Here is a 14,384-nt window from a genome sequence, read left to right as displayed (position 1 = left end):
CGCTACTCGTTTTATAAACTTAAATTCGTGCTTCAAGATTGGTCTTATGAAACTTGTTTTTTAATACGTATACTATTAAAGTACTCGTAACATTCGGATTTTTTGATATCATTCGAGTTCCCGAAGTATTTTACATGCGTATAGTTTAAAATTTTTCAATTTCAGCTCTAGTTTCACCGGAAACCACTTATGTGAATCTTAGTTTTTATGTTTAATATTGTTCCGTCGTAAACAAAACCGGCGTTATGTGTCCGGACGGTGGCATCTACTTTTCAGATAAGATTCAAACCCCCGAAAAGGCATGTTTTACGTCACGTCAATCACGAGTCAGTGAAAAATCTCAGTTTTTAAGTATACCACAATCGCGCAGCTGACAAATCTGCACTAATTAAACGACATAATAGTCGATATATTGAAAAGCAACCCTTCCGGATCTTAATTACGGTAGTTTATGTCGATTTTGAAAAGCCGATCGCGTGCCCTACACTTGATTATTGTTGTATTCAAACCACTAATTAGAGTGGAAATTGATATACGGAAAGGGCACGTGGCCACAACAGAAAATAGAAATCAAATCGAAATGATATTTGGGGTTGAAAAATAAATAAAAATTAATGCTTACCCGTTAGGAAATTGATGAAATCGTCGATGATAGAGAGACACATAGGTGGTCAAGTAGAGAGTAAGTCTAACCGACACTAATTAGCAAAGTATTTCTAGAGTTGCAAAAAACGGTCTCGCAGTGGCTTCGGCCCCGAGTACGGTTCACAATATCAAGTTTTATTTAATATTTATCTTTTTTAATTGTATTCAACACATACTATGGGTCTCCGTAGTTGTAATTTAAAAATGCTAAAAAAATGTCATTAAAATTGATTACATTAAAATTACTTTGTTTAAATGAGCCGTAACCCGAACTGGTAGCACTTAACTAATTTTACATTTTATTCAAATATGCAAGGATTTAAAAATTTCAGTTTAATAATTTTTATAAAATGAACTCTAGTTTATTATGAATTTTTTTTTAAAAGTTGATCGCATTTAATGAGCAAATAAAAAATTAATTATTGATTTTGAGGAAAACAATAATTGGTAGAAAACATGATTTTTTCCTTCTTCCGCACACTGTGCGTGTTTATTAACGATTAATTAAATTAAATTAAAAAATTAGGTACTTATTAGATATGTTACACAAATAACCTGGTGTATTGTTGGTTGCAGCACAAAACAAAACTTTATTTATTGAACGTTAGTAATAATACATATATATGTGATTTTTTAAATGATAAGAAAGTTATTAAACGTAAAAAAAAATAATTAACAAAGAATAAATCTGATAAAACGGCCTTGAGTCCGTCCTTGACACTTGACAGTTCCTAACCTCGAACTTTTTAAATCTGGCATGCACAATAACCTCCTTAAATGGCCTACCAAAAGACCAAAAAGGGCTCCTCTCCGTGGCTTCAGTGTGAAAAATGCCTCATCCATACTCTCATCCTCATCCAGACAGTTACAATTTTATCCAAAACCAAGTCCTTTTTAAGTCTAGACATCAAAGTGAATGAAGACATTAAAGGAGTAGTTGATAAAGACAGTTTAGTATTTTTAAGTCAAAGTGCAATTCAACTATGTGGACTTTCAATCGGGGAATGGGGGCTATTGGAATTTGAGAATTCACCTCCTGTGGCAAAAGTAGTTTGGCCTACAACCGAAAAACACTTAACTGGGGTTTTATTAACAAAACATGGTACCTCCCTTAGACTTGAGTCAATTATAATTAATTTAAATCGTTTCAGCACTGAAATTGTGTCAAGGGGAGGTAAATCAAGCCGTGAAAGTTTCAGCAATGTCTGAAATCGCACCTGAAGCTTGGAGAATCACTCTCGTGACATTAAATAAACCAAAATCGCTTGAATTCACCCCGGAGTTGACAAACAGGATTCAAAAAAGCTTCACCGAGAAGTTATTCTGTGTCAAAAACAGGATCAGTTTGATGTATTTTGGAAAAGTCCTAATTTTTGAAATCAAACTGAACACTTAGCCGATGATTTTGAGAATTTGACCATAAAAGGGAGCCGATTTTACACAATTACGAATAAAACAACTTGGAAATTATTTGGGTATGTAAGCACTAGCTTAATATCAAATTTAATAAAACACACTTTGAATAACAAAATCTATATTCACACTATTTCGACTTTACAATTTGATGGCTCAACTCATTCTGCCCAAAATCCTACATGGCCTCTCCCATTTTTAGTCGGAATCGTCATCTAATCCCGACTGCTTTGTTTTTACCAAAATAAACATAAAATATGATCGGGTTCCGATTTCGCTATGCTCCATATTATCCAAGGTTGTTACAATCGAAATCGCTTACAGTCGGCCATGCTACCCTTGCTCTACGCCCTCGTAGAGCTTTATACATGAGTCTAACCCTAAAATACAATACCTGAAAGTTTAATGAAAAGCTGAAAGAACATAGAGCTACGTGAGCCAAAAGATGGTTACGTGAGCTCAATATGTTGGTTAATAAGACTGAAAATTAACGTAGAGCTGCGTAGGCGAAGCGTAGGCCTTTGTCAGCTCGCTCAGCACGTTGCTAATGAAAACTTGTACATGAAGGCATAGGACTACCTTTGCCCAATCAGCACATTGCTAATTAACTTAAATTAGGACTGCATCAGTCCAATCAGCACGTCGCTGCTTCACAATGGCGGGCTATGTGCGCCCAATCATCAACACGTTGCTGATGAAAATCGTTAAAATACGGGGCTACGTCAGCCCAGGTAGCACGTTGCTACATTAAAATGGTGGGCTACTTGCGCCCAATCATCAGCACGTTGCCAATGAAAATCTTTAAAATACAGGGCTACGTCAGCCCAATTAGCACGTCACTAATTTCAAATGATGGGCTACATGCTCCCAATCATCAGCACGTTGCCGATGAAAATCTTTAAAATACAGGGCTACGTCAGCCCAATTAGCACGTCGCTAACTTTAAATGACGGGCTACATGCGCCCAATCATTTGTCCACATTGGCAAATCAATCCTCATCAAAACATGTACCATTCGTACAAGCTCAGAGACGTTCTGTGCAACAAAGGCTAGGTCCAAGTTCTAGCAAAGAGGAAAAGGAAAAAAAGAAAAGATACATTGCTCGATGCTATAATTGTGGTGACGGAACACATTTAGCATCAAACTGTCCCAAACCTCGTAAAATATGCATCTTGTGTAATCGTTTGGGACATGAAAGTGATGGCTGTACGAGAAAACAAACTTCCAAAAAGGTCCTGGTGTGTTCAACCGTTAAGAAAAATGATGACTGCTACTTTGTTAACTGCAAAGTAAATGGTTAATTACTTCAGGGTTACATTGACACTGGTTGTAGCGTGGTTACTATACGTAAATCGGATTCAAAACGTTTGCATCTTGATTGGGAGCCATCTAATTTGATAATTAACGGTTATGGGGGTGGCTCGACTCGAGTTCAAGGCCAACTAAAGGCACGTCTAGAAGTCGACTTGTTTGAAGCAGAGGTCTCACTTACTGTCGTGGATAATCATCTTCAAGCAGTTCCTGTCATGATCGGACAAACTTTTATTAACCAGGCAAACGTATCCTTGGTTGTCCGCAACAATGAAGTCCGAATTTTTGATGCGAGCCTTATACAGTTACCACAAATTGATGACAATTGATGACTATTCAAAAGAGGATGTGAATATACCAGCTGACCAAGAAGTACCCGTGTGTGTTTGTTGCCACGAACAGTACGAGGGGAACATTTATGTGACTTACGGACAACGTAACAAACCCAATAATGAATTTACAATTTCTCATTGTGTAATCTCAATTGTTGGCGGGATAGGAGTGATTCCTGTTCTTAACCATTCAGGACAAACCCTGCAGCTGAAAGCTTCGCAGCTATTAGTAAGAGGGCATCCATGTACAGAAGATACCTCCTGGTCCACTTCCAGAACCACTCTTGAGGAGACGGTAAGTGTTTTTACTGTAAGAAGTGAAGCGGAAGACAAGTATTTCACGAAAGATGACATACAAAATCAAATTGATTCCGAGTTGGATGAAAACCACAAACAACGATTACTTAATCTTTTGAATAAGTATCGTAAATGTTTTGCTGCAAATACAAATGAATTAGGGAGGGCAGTAGACACTGAAATGAAAATTACTTTGACTGACGATGAGCCAATAACGTATCGACCCTATCGTCTTTCTTTCTCTGAAGGCGCTAAGGTACGTGAAACCGTACAAGATTTGGTCGACAACAATATCATTCGAGAATCAAACTCATCCTACGCTAGCCCAATAATCTTAGTCAAAAAGAAGACGGATGAAGTTCGAATGTGTTTTGATTACCGCAAACTAAATTCAAAAACCGTAAAAGACTGTTATCCTTTACCAAGAATCGATGATCTTTTGGACAGGCTTAAAGCGGCAAAGTACTTCATAAGTTTAGATCTGAAGATGGGTTATCATCAAATACCTATGGCAGCAGATTCAATAAACAAAACGGCTTTTATTACGCCAGAAGGGCACTACGAGTATCTGCCCTTTGGACTTGTGAATGCACCGGCAGTTTTTCAACGCAAAGTGAACCAAGTGTTAGGTTCGTTGCGATTTACAACAGCTCTGGCGTATATGGACGATATTTTGATTCCGGCAGAGACAATCGAAAAAGGATTCGATACGTTGAKACAAATACTAGACTTGTTTCAGTCTGCTGGCTTGACACTTCGTTTAGAGAAATGTAAATTCTTTTCTTTGTCAATTGAGTATTTGGGGCACGAAATTAGTGAAGGGGTGATTCGACCAGGAAATCGCAAAATTCAGGCGGTGGCACATTTTCCGAAACCTACGAACGTACATCAAATTCGCCAGTTTGTTGGATTGTGTAGCTATTTTCGGAAGTTTATCAAAGGTTTTAGTACAATTGCTGTACCTCTTACATCTTTGACCCGCACTGATGTTGCTTTCCATTGGGATGAATCTCAGGAAAACGCTTTTCAAACCCTGAAGACGAAGTTGACTGCACGACCGGTCTTAGCAATTTACGACTCTACACTCTTAACTGAAGTGCATACGGACGCATCAAAGTTAGGAGTTGGGGGCATTTTATTACAACAACAAAAAGATAAAACATTAAAACATGTTGTATATTTTAGTCGTCAGACAAGTAAGGAGAACAACGTTATCACGAATTGGAAACTTTAGCACTTTAAAAATTTAGGATATATCTGATCGGTATACAATTTAAAGTTGTAACTGATTGTAATGCAATTCGAACAACTTTGACCAAAAGAGATCTGATACCACGAATAGGTCGTTGGTGGCTTGTGACCCAGGAGTTTGACTTCACTGTTGAATATCGTTCGGGAATGAAAATGCCACATGCTGACGCTCTTAGCCGAAATCCTGTGGAAAAAGCGTCGGATGATTTAATAGAAATCTTGATAATGAATGTTAAAGAAGATGACTGGTTATTGTCAGTCCAGTTGAAAGATGACAGATGTCGATTTTTACATGAAGTATTGTCTAAAGATCCTACAGATAAGGAAGAACAGCAAAAGATGGGTAGTACCGAAGTTTGCTAGAAGAGAAATTGTTATGTATAGTAAAAATCAGGAGGGTAGACCGGTGCGTCATCAATTTCATTTTTTCATTACCAACTTAAAAGTGAAGTAAAACATTCTATCACAATGTAAACTGAAACAATTAAAGGGACTCTAAGGATGGTAGCCTTGAACATTAATTTACATATGTACTTCAACTACACCATGTAAATGTCATATTCGGGTGAATTTGTCAATTTAACATTGACAGTAAAATTATTGTCGTTGTTGAAAGTCTTTTTGGTATAATTTGCAAGTATTTTTCGTTTATTAGTTGATTTCTTGCTTTTGTTCTGTCTCATTGGTTTCTTTTAATAATTCCTCACGATTAAGTAACTATGAAATCAGGCATAAATGCACTTGTGTTAGTGTAAACAATTGTAATTATGAGGGATCACCGATAAAAATTAGCCCCCATAAAAGCTTCTTAACGTTTATTGTATGTTTTCGAAGGATGTAAGATGCAACTTTGTTTTGTAAACGTCTTGAATTTCAACTTCTTACCTGGAAGAATGCATAAAGATCGTCTATAGTTTTAAACCCTTAAAAAAACTCAATGTAAGAAATTACTTGTCCACGCTCCTTATGTTTATGATGATTTCTATTTATGAAATACCGATTTTGCATCCGTTTTCTTCTCAACTTACCCATTATCCTTTAGAAAGTCGGTTTTATACTGATGTACACTAAAAATTTCGAGTTTTAGATACAACATCCAAAAACATTGGAAACACTGCATGTAGAACGTCATTTCCAATCTATTACATTGCATTTTAAATGCCTTTGCAAAGAATCGTACAAAGCAACACACTCTTCAATAAACAACTTGTAACTCGTAAATATTGAACCAAAACGTCAAAAAAATTGACGTTTTGTCATCGCGATGTAAACGTGGTGAGGAGAAACGTCAGATGACGCACCGGTCAACCTCCGTGATTTTTCCCATACTACCATGATGAAAGGACATTTTGCACTAGACAAAAATTTCGAAGCAGTTTGAAAGCATTACTGGTTTGCGAATATGAAGAAATACATTAAAAGATACATTGCTTGTTGCTTACCTTGTGCTTACAACAAAGAACAAACATGAAAGCAACCAGGATTTTTGCATATTATTGACAAAGGTCAGGTGCCCATGCATACTTTGCATGTAGTTCATCTGGGACCCTTTGTGAAAAGTGTCCGACGAAACACTCACCTAATTACAGCAATTGATGCTTTTTCTAAATTTATTTTTATGAAAGCAATAACGAGTTGTAAAACAGGACCAGCGATCTTATTTCTGATAGATATTGTTGAAACGTTCGGTGTACCTTACAGAATAGTGTGTGATCGGGGAACCTGCTACACAAGCAAAAAGTTTAAAACATTTTGCCATGATTATGGAATTAAAGTAATTCTAATCGCTACGGCAACACCACGAACTAATGGACAAATGGAGCGATATAACAGGACCATCCTTGGTGCATTAAGCTGTTCGTCAGAACAAGAAAACAAATGGGATGAAAATATTAACCAAATACGTTTTGGGATTAATGCAACAAAGAATAAAACTACAGAAAAATGCCCTTATGAGATGCTAATGGGCTATTGTCCACGTGGTGTAGATGATGCCTATTTGCTGAACGATCTGGCTGTAAATGAAAAACAGCAAGATATACAACAGATACGAACAGAAGGTATTCAAAACACTGAAAAGAGCAGCAGCGACAAAAGAAACATTTTGATTCAAAACGACGACCTGCTAAACATTATGAAGTGGGCCGACAAGTGTTAGTCAGAAAAGTCCTTCCATCAAACGATGYCAAAAGCAAGAAGTTGCTGCCAAAATACTCYGGACCCTACGTGATAACGAAAGTGCTTCCTCACGATCGTTATGTCATAGAAGACCTACCAGGCGCACAACGTGCACAAAAATTTTACAGTGGTGTTTGTCCAGTTGACAAATTGAAACCATATGTGAACGATATGCCAGACGATGCTTTTACAGCATCATCAGAAGATGAAAGTATAAATGGCCGACTGCTTTGTTTGGATAATTTAAAAAATCGCGTTTTTGTCCTTGCAACCACGAGGAAACTCGACTCCATTGACCCGGTTTTGCAGCGTTGGGGCCGCTTGGAGCGCGAGATTGAAATCAGTACCCCCAACCCAAAAAATCGGGAAAAAATTCTCGCGAAACTTTTATCTCAAGTCGGCCATGATTTATCAGAGCCGGATTTGGTCGACATTGCGTTAAATACGCACGGTTTTGTCGGGGCTGATTTGCTCTCTTTGTGCTCCAGGGCCGGCCTTGTGGCCTCTAAATGCAATGCTGACAAAATCGCCGTCGATGATTTCAAATCGGCCTTGAGACACGTCAGACTAAGTGCCATGCGTGAGGTTCAAGTGGAAGTGGCGAATGTGCTTTGGGGGGACATTGGGGGGCTTGAGCGTCTCACATTGATACTCAGACAGGCCGTGGAGTGGCCCTTGCGACACCCAAAGAGTTTCCTTCGTCTAGGGGTGACCCCACCTAAGGGGGTCCTCATGTTTGGCCCCCCTGGATGCTCGAAGACGATGATAGCCAAGGCTTTGGCCACCGAAAGTGGGCTCAATTTTCTCTCAATCAAGGGTAATTAATAAAATTAATATTAATTGATTTAATTAAGTTAATTGAAGTTTTACAGGGCCGGAATTGTTTAGTAAATGGGTGGGGGAGTCAGAAAAGGCAGTGAGGGAGGAGTTCCGCAAAGCGCGACAAGTGGCCCCCTCTGTGATATTCTTCGACGAAATTGACGCTTTAGGGGGCGAGAGGGGCTCCGGGTCGAGTACGAGTGTGCAAGAGAGGGTTTTGGCCCAGCTATTGACCGAGTTGGCTGGGGTTTCGCCTCTGGGGGATGTCACTGTTTTGGCGGCCACAAATCGCCCTGATCGTTTTGATAAAGCGCTTTTAAGGCCAGGRCGACTTGATAGAATTGTTTATGTTCCGTTACCTGATGATGACACGAGACGAGAAATCTTTAAATTGAAATTGGCTAAAATGCCAGTAAGTTGTTTTTTTTTCAGTTTTTGTGGAGTTTCAGCGGTTTTTACAGGTTTGTAATGTGGATATTGAGGAGTTGGTCCGGTCGACAGGGGGGTATTCAGGGGCTGAGGTCAATGCAGTGTCATGAGGCAGCAATGGTGGCTTTAAAAAATAGTTTTGAAGCGGAGTTTGTAGAAATAAGGCATTTTGATAAGGCTTTAACGATAGTAAGGCCAAGAACACCAGATAGTCTGCTTCAGTTGTATCAAGTTTATTTGAATAAAAAAATTTGATTTGTAATCGTTTTAATACGGGCTATTAGACGTGACGTCACAGACGCAACTGTACTGAAGCTAAACATACAGTGTTGCCAGTTGTGTTACTAGAGTACCAAATTGATACTAGATTTTTTTTACTAGGTATTTATATTTACTTGTAAACAAATAATAATTTATATTCTCAGCCAAATATACATTATGTGAATGTTAATATATTTTGTTTTGTTTTGGTACGACCTATCCACTCCTGTCGTTTGCAACATTTTGGCAATGCTGTAAACATATTTTTGACGTACACAGAAAGTGAGGTTAGAACAGATTAAATTACAGAATTGTTGACTACAATTGTTAAAACCATTACGAAACGACACACATTTTTCATAGCAACTTTTTCCTTAGAAACAATCTCCCTACACGTCCAGGATTCAAGAAATAAACTTTTATTTGTTTAGCTTCAAAGGTACAGTCACGTACCTTGCTGACGTCACACTAATAGCGCGTATTCGCGGAAAAAGGGTTTGAATCAATACGACCGAATTAGTTTGTGGTCGAGAGTGTATTGACTCGAAAATAGAAGCGATCAATTTAGTTAAATTTAAAAAAATAATTTTGAAAACTGAAATAAAGTCGTGATACCAGTTTTTCAGGTTGAGTTACTTTTAGTCACGCATACAGTTTTACATTTCGGAGAATTCCAAAAGTCAAATTTGACGTTAAGCCTGCTTTACAGTGAGTTTTCAGAATGTCAAAAATATGATTTCTTTATGGCATCAGCATAGCACAAAAAGCAAATATTTTTTAAAAGAGGTAAAATTAAAAAAAGCAAAGCCAAATTGCACCCTACAGTGTTCCTTCAAGCGATGGTTTATTAAAAATAATTTATTTTTCAAATCTCAACTAACGTTGGTAATTTCTTTATTACAGTGATGAACAGTGAATTACGTCCACCCAATTTCCCTGACAGATTAAAAGTGTAAATTAGTCTTTAGATTTTCCTAACCTTGTATCAGATTTTTGATTAACGTTTGTCATGTTGACAGGATGTTCGATGCTTCTTGCTACTTTTTACCATTCCTTTCTTGTACCAGAGAAATAATTTTTATTTTATTAAACGCACTTACTGCTGGCATGTTCTAATTTGAATAAATTTGACAATACGTATTTGAATGTCAGTTATTATGACAATAAAGCACAGCCTATAGAATTTCTTTATATGTAGATTTTTCTGTGCCGCTCTACTCTTTTTGAATCAGATAGTTCTGTTACTGATATTTTTTAAAAGCAGCATTTTTTATTTTGCTTGGAAATTTTATAAGCGACTAGATGAAAATCGTTTTAAAACACGCTGCATAACCTTACTTAATGAACGTTTTGCCTCAGACGTAACATATTATCGTAATTCACAACTTTTTTTTTATATTATTTTTGTTAATTTATTGTTACCTACGGTAATAAATTACTTCCTGAGTTATTAACTTAAGTTGGAAGTTTTATTTTATTCTTATCGCAAATGAGGTTATGTCATTTTTGTACTTCTGCATCTACAGAGTGCATCTACAGAGTGCCAGAACTCGCGCCTTAGAGAAAAATGCCATTCTTATAAGGTAAGATACCAGGAACATGAAAAAAATGTTAAAAAAAATTTATCTATAAAAATTTCGAAGTTATGAGGGTTTAAAGTTTGCACTTTGACTCTATTTATTTCTGTTGGAGAAATAATTTTCCAAGTTTTTTTGCCACAGGCTATTAGAAGAGGAAACAAGGAAGCTGTATCCTAAATTGTAATTCTGTTCAATGTTATTTGTGGCTTTTATGGGCAAAATTTTTGTACCTTTATTAAATAATTGTAAAAAAACATATACAGGATCATCAGTTTCATTAAATAGACATAAAAAAATGTAGTGTCAAAAAATAAATGTCAATTTTTTTTACAGATAGAATTTTTTAAACATTTTTTCCGGTATCTTATCTTACTTGAAATTTTTCTCTAAGGCGCGAGGTCTGGCGCACCTGTATGTTAATAGAAATATTAATATCACAAGGTAGAGAAGAGATTTTTTATAGCCGAGATGTAACATGAAGTAACCTCATTTTTTGTTTTGACAGTTTTGACAAAGACAGCAGATTTAGAAGTGGGGTTATTTTGATGTTTTTTAAACAGGAAGTTTTTTTATTTACTTACTTCCATTAGTACTTGTGATAATAGTTTAAATAATAATATTTTAGATACCCTCCAATATCGGTAATTACCACCTCTAAGCCATTACTGCCCTTGGTCTTTAATGAATATATTGACCACTAGGAGAGAAAAACAGCTTAACAACCTCTCGACAAACTAAATAATCGTACTGTAATATTCCGGACCCCTGCACCCTGCAAAGCGATGAGTAATTTTTATTTTTCTTCTAAAATGAAATTACGTTTACACAAATTACGGAAAAAGTCAACATTCTTAAAAAGTGGAGAGTCGCAAAAAATGTTAAAAAATGTTATCAAACGTCGTCCGGTCATTCGATACGATTTCAATAGTGTCGAGCGATCCAGACAAAAACGACTCCAAGGCCACACGTGTGTTTCTTCGAAATGCACAAATTCTCCATTGTAAATTTTATTTAAATTGTATTAATTTTTGTTAATATTAGAAAGACCTGGTTCAAATTTGTAATAAATGTAAATCGTTGCAAATTATTGTCGTCAGCGGATCAGCAACGTCTGGGTCAAAAGTCAGTTTAGGTAATTTTAATTAGCTTAATAACAAGTTCATTTTGTTGTAAACTGAACTTGGCTCTTTTGGTTGTTTGAATTATTAACAAAATCGGGATTTGTCAAAGGTTTAGAGTAGGGGAAGAGTAGTACCGGAGAGGGATTGCGAGAGAGAGAAAAAAAGGGACTAGTCGATTTTCGGGGGGACTTCGATTCGAGAGAGTGGAGAGTTAAGACGTAATTTCGCATTTGTCACAATTTTCCATTTTCCTAGTGAAAGTGTCCAAATCATAAGCAACGTAAGTTTAGGATTTACTAATTTCCCTTACGTAATTAGAGAATAATTTAATTCGTGCTTCTTAATTAATTAATGCATGTTTTATCAACGTTCTGGTAAACTTCCTCCCCCCTTGAATTATCATTTGATAATTTGATTAAATGATCTATTAATGATCTTTGATTTAATTTAATCAATTTATAATAATTATTCTAATTAAATCGTTTCGGCCTTTTCTCCAAAATTTAAAAGGTTTCGACAACCAAAGTTCCTCAAAACCTTTTAACCCATTAATTCGACTGCAGGCCGGCAGTTTAGGACGTTGTATCCCTATTTGCAATTTTCACATTAAACCAATCTATCATTTAATTTCTCTTGATTTATTTCAAAGCACCGAAAAACCAGAACTTAGGAAATTTTGGATAATTTATTAATTCATTTTTCTCTTGAATTTATTTAATTTGAGAAAGTTCGGCGACAAACAATCAGAACCAAGTTCTCTAATTATTTTATTTTTTATGTTCAATAAATTTAAGTGTGGTTTGAAACTTGTGTTTTCTTTCTTACAACGCGGCCTCGTTATACCTCGGGTCAATTAGAATTTTTTTTTCTAATTATTTTCCTTTTGTTATTTTCGAGACACAACAAACACAATGTAGGGCAAAAGGGGAAATTTTGGCGTCCACCATTCGGAGGGACAACTCTTTGGAAAATTCACACCAGGCCCCCTTTTCTTCGAAATATTACAGTACCTTTTACAACTAGTAGTGAAAAAATAAATTAAATAGTTTATTTTGCTTAGGTAGGTGTTTGAGACAGTATGTTCAAAAGAAACCTAATTTTAAAGATTGATGATGGTTTGGATTTGATATTCATGGGATGCCAGAATACACAAAGGGGGTAAATGTGCCTGAGCAATTTGGATGAAACAAACACTTGAGTTTTTTGTTAGATTCTGAACTAGCTAAAAACCCATAAAAATTCCCCGTGGTGGAGTATAGCGATAAAAGAAATCTCTCTCGAACAAGTTACGTGTCCTTTTTCGCACAAACAAAACCGTGAAAAGAATAATAACAACGTAACAAAACTTTTTGTAAAATTATTACGTTCAAGAATATTAAAAATTATTTTATTCGAATTCCTTTTCTTTACAATGAAAATCAATTAAAATTTAATTTGATGAACAAAGAGGCATATTTTTTTGTAATAGCGGTGATGACTCGATGACTCCCATTTATGGAATTTGTCATTAAATTAGACACAAAACCGAATGAAGGACTAACACAACTGAACAACTTCCGAAAGTCATACTACAGCGGTCCGTAAATGAGATAATTTTACACTACAACGCTTACACACAAACATATTTGGAATAACAAGGAAACACGAAAGTGACACCATAGCAACATTATCGGCTTGTTTTTATTTTACTAGTTGATACGTTAATCTTCTTGATCCATTTAATGTGTTTTGAAGAGGTTTATTGCATGAGTGACCCTTAATACAGCTACCGTATCATAAAATTTATTTTGAAAGCTTATGGTATTATGTTTACGAGAGTGCATGATTTATGCAAACTCAGCTTAAAGTGCTGACAACTGACGATAAGGCTGCTGCTAGGTGCTCATTTTAGCAAAAAAAAACAAACCAACAAATATAGAAATTGCAGTTTGATACAAGTTTGTTTGTAATATTTTTATGTTTTAACAATTTTGGCGAAACTATAGTAAGGGCACGTAAGGGTGATTTGACAAAGAAGTCAGACATTTTAAAACTATGAAATAAATTGTTACTATGACATTTCTCAATTTTAATCCTAGACTAGAATTTTTTTAAACAAAATGCAAAATTTGTTTAAAAAACTAACACTTTTAATTCTAATAAAACATTATAAGTAGGTACTATTTTTTTAAAAACGAGAAAACAATAAGAAAGACGTATTACAATAGTTGAAAACGAAATATGAACCATATCCAGAAATATAATTCTTTATTTTGATATTCGATTTTGTCGTAGTTTGCAAATACAGGGTGCGCCAGAACTCGCGCCCCAGAGAAAATTTTCAAGTAAAGTAAGATACCAGGAACATAAAAAAAATGTTTAAAAAATTCTATCTGTCAAAAAATTTTGACATTTATTTTTTGACATTTGACATTTTTTTATATCTATTTAATGATACTGATGATTTTGTATATGTTTTTTTACAATTATTTAGTAAAGGGACAAAAATTTTTTACAATAAAAGCCACAAATAACATTGAACAGAGTTACAATTTAGGATACAGCTTCCTTATTTCCTTTTTTAATAGCCTATAGCAAAAAAACTTGGAAAATTATTTTTCCAACAGAAATAAATAGAGTCAAAGTGCAAAATTGAAACCCTCATAACTTCGAAATTTTTATAGATAAAATTTTTTTAACATTTTTTCCATGTTCCTGGTATCTTACCTTATATGACATTTTTCTCTGGGGCGCGAGTTCTGGCGCA

General features: G+C 35.6%; 1 protein-coding gene and 1 pseudogene across 2 annotated transcripts in view; both read left to right on the top strand.

Moving 5' to 3' along the window:
* Positions 1-1,369: 1,369 nt before the first annotated feature.
* On the top strand, positions 1,370-10,526 carry LOC123005222 (annotated as a pseudogene).
* A 448-nt stretch (positions 10,527-10,974) lies between these two features.
* Positions 10,975-14,384, top strand: part of LOC123005922 (phenoloxidase-activating factor 2-like) — a 45,521-nt gene continuing 42,111 nt past the window's right edge. For both annotated transcript variants that reach the window (XM_044399990.1, XM_044399989.1), the window contains exon 1: positions 10,975-11,918. The gene's annotated coding sequence lies outside the window, so the exon portion shown is untranslated. The remainder of the gene's footprint in view (positions 11,919-14,384) is intronic.

Source organism: Tribolium madens, unplaced genomic scaffold (assembly GCF_015345945.1).
Source record: "Tribolium madens isolate multiple individuals breed KSU strain unplaced genomic scaffold, Tmad_KSU_1.1 Scaffold_20;HRSCAF=117;Tcas5.2_LG4, whole genome shotgun sequence".
NCBI lineage: Eukaryota > Metazoa > Arthropoda > Insecta > Coleoptera > Tenebrionidae > Tribolium > Tribolium madens.
This window is presented reverse-complemented; position numbering and strand designations above follow the sequence as displayed.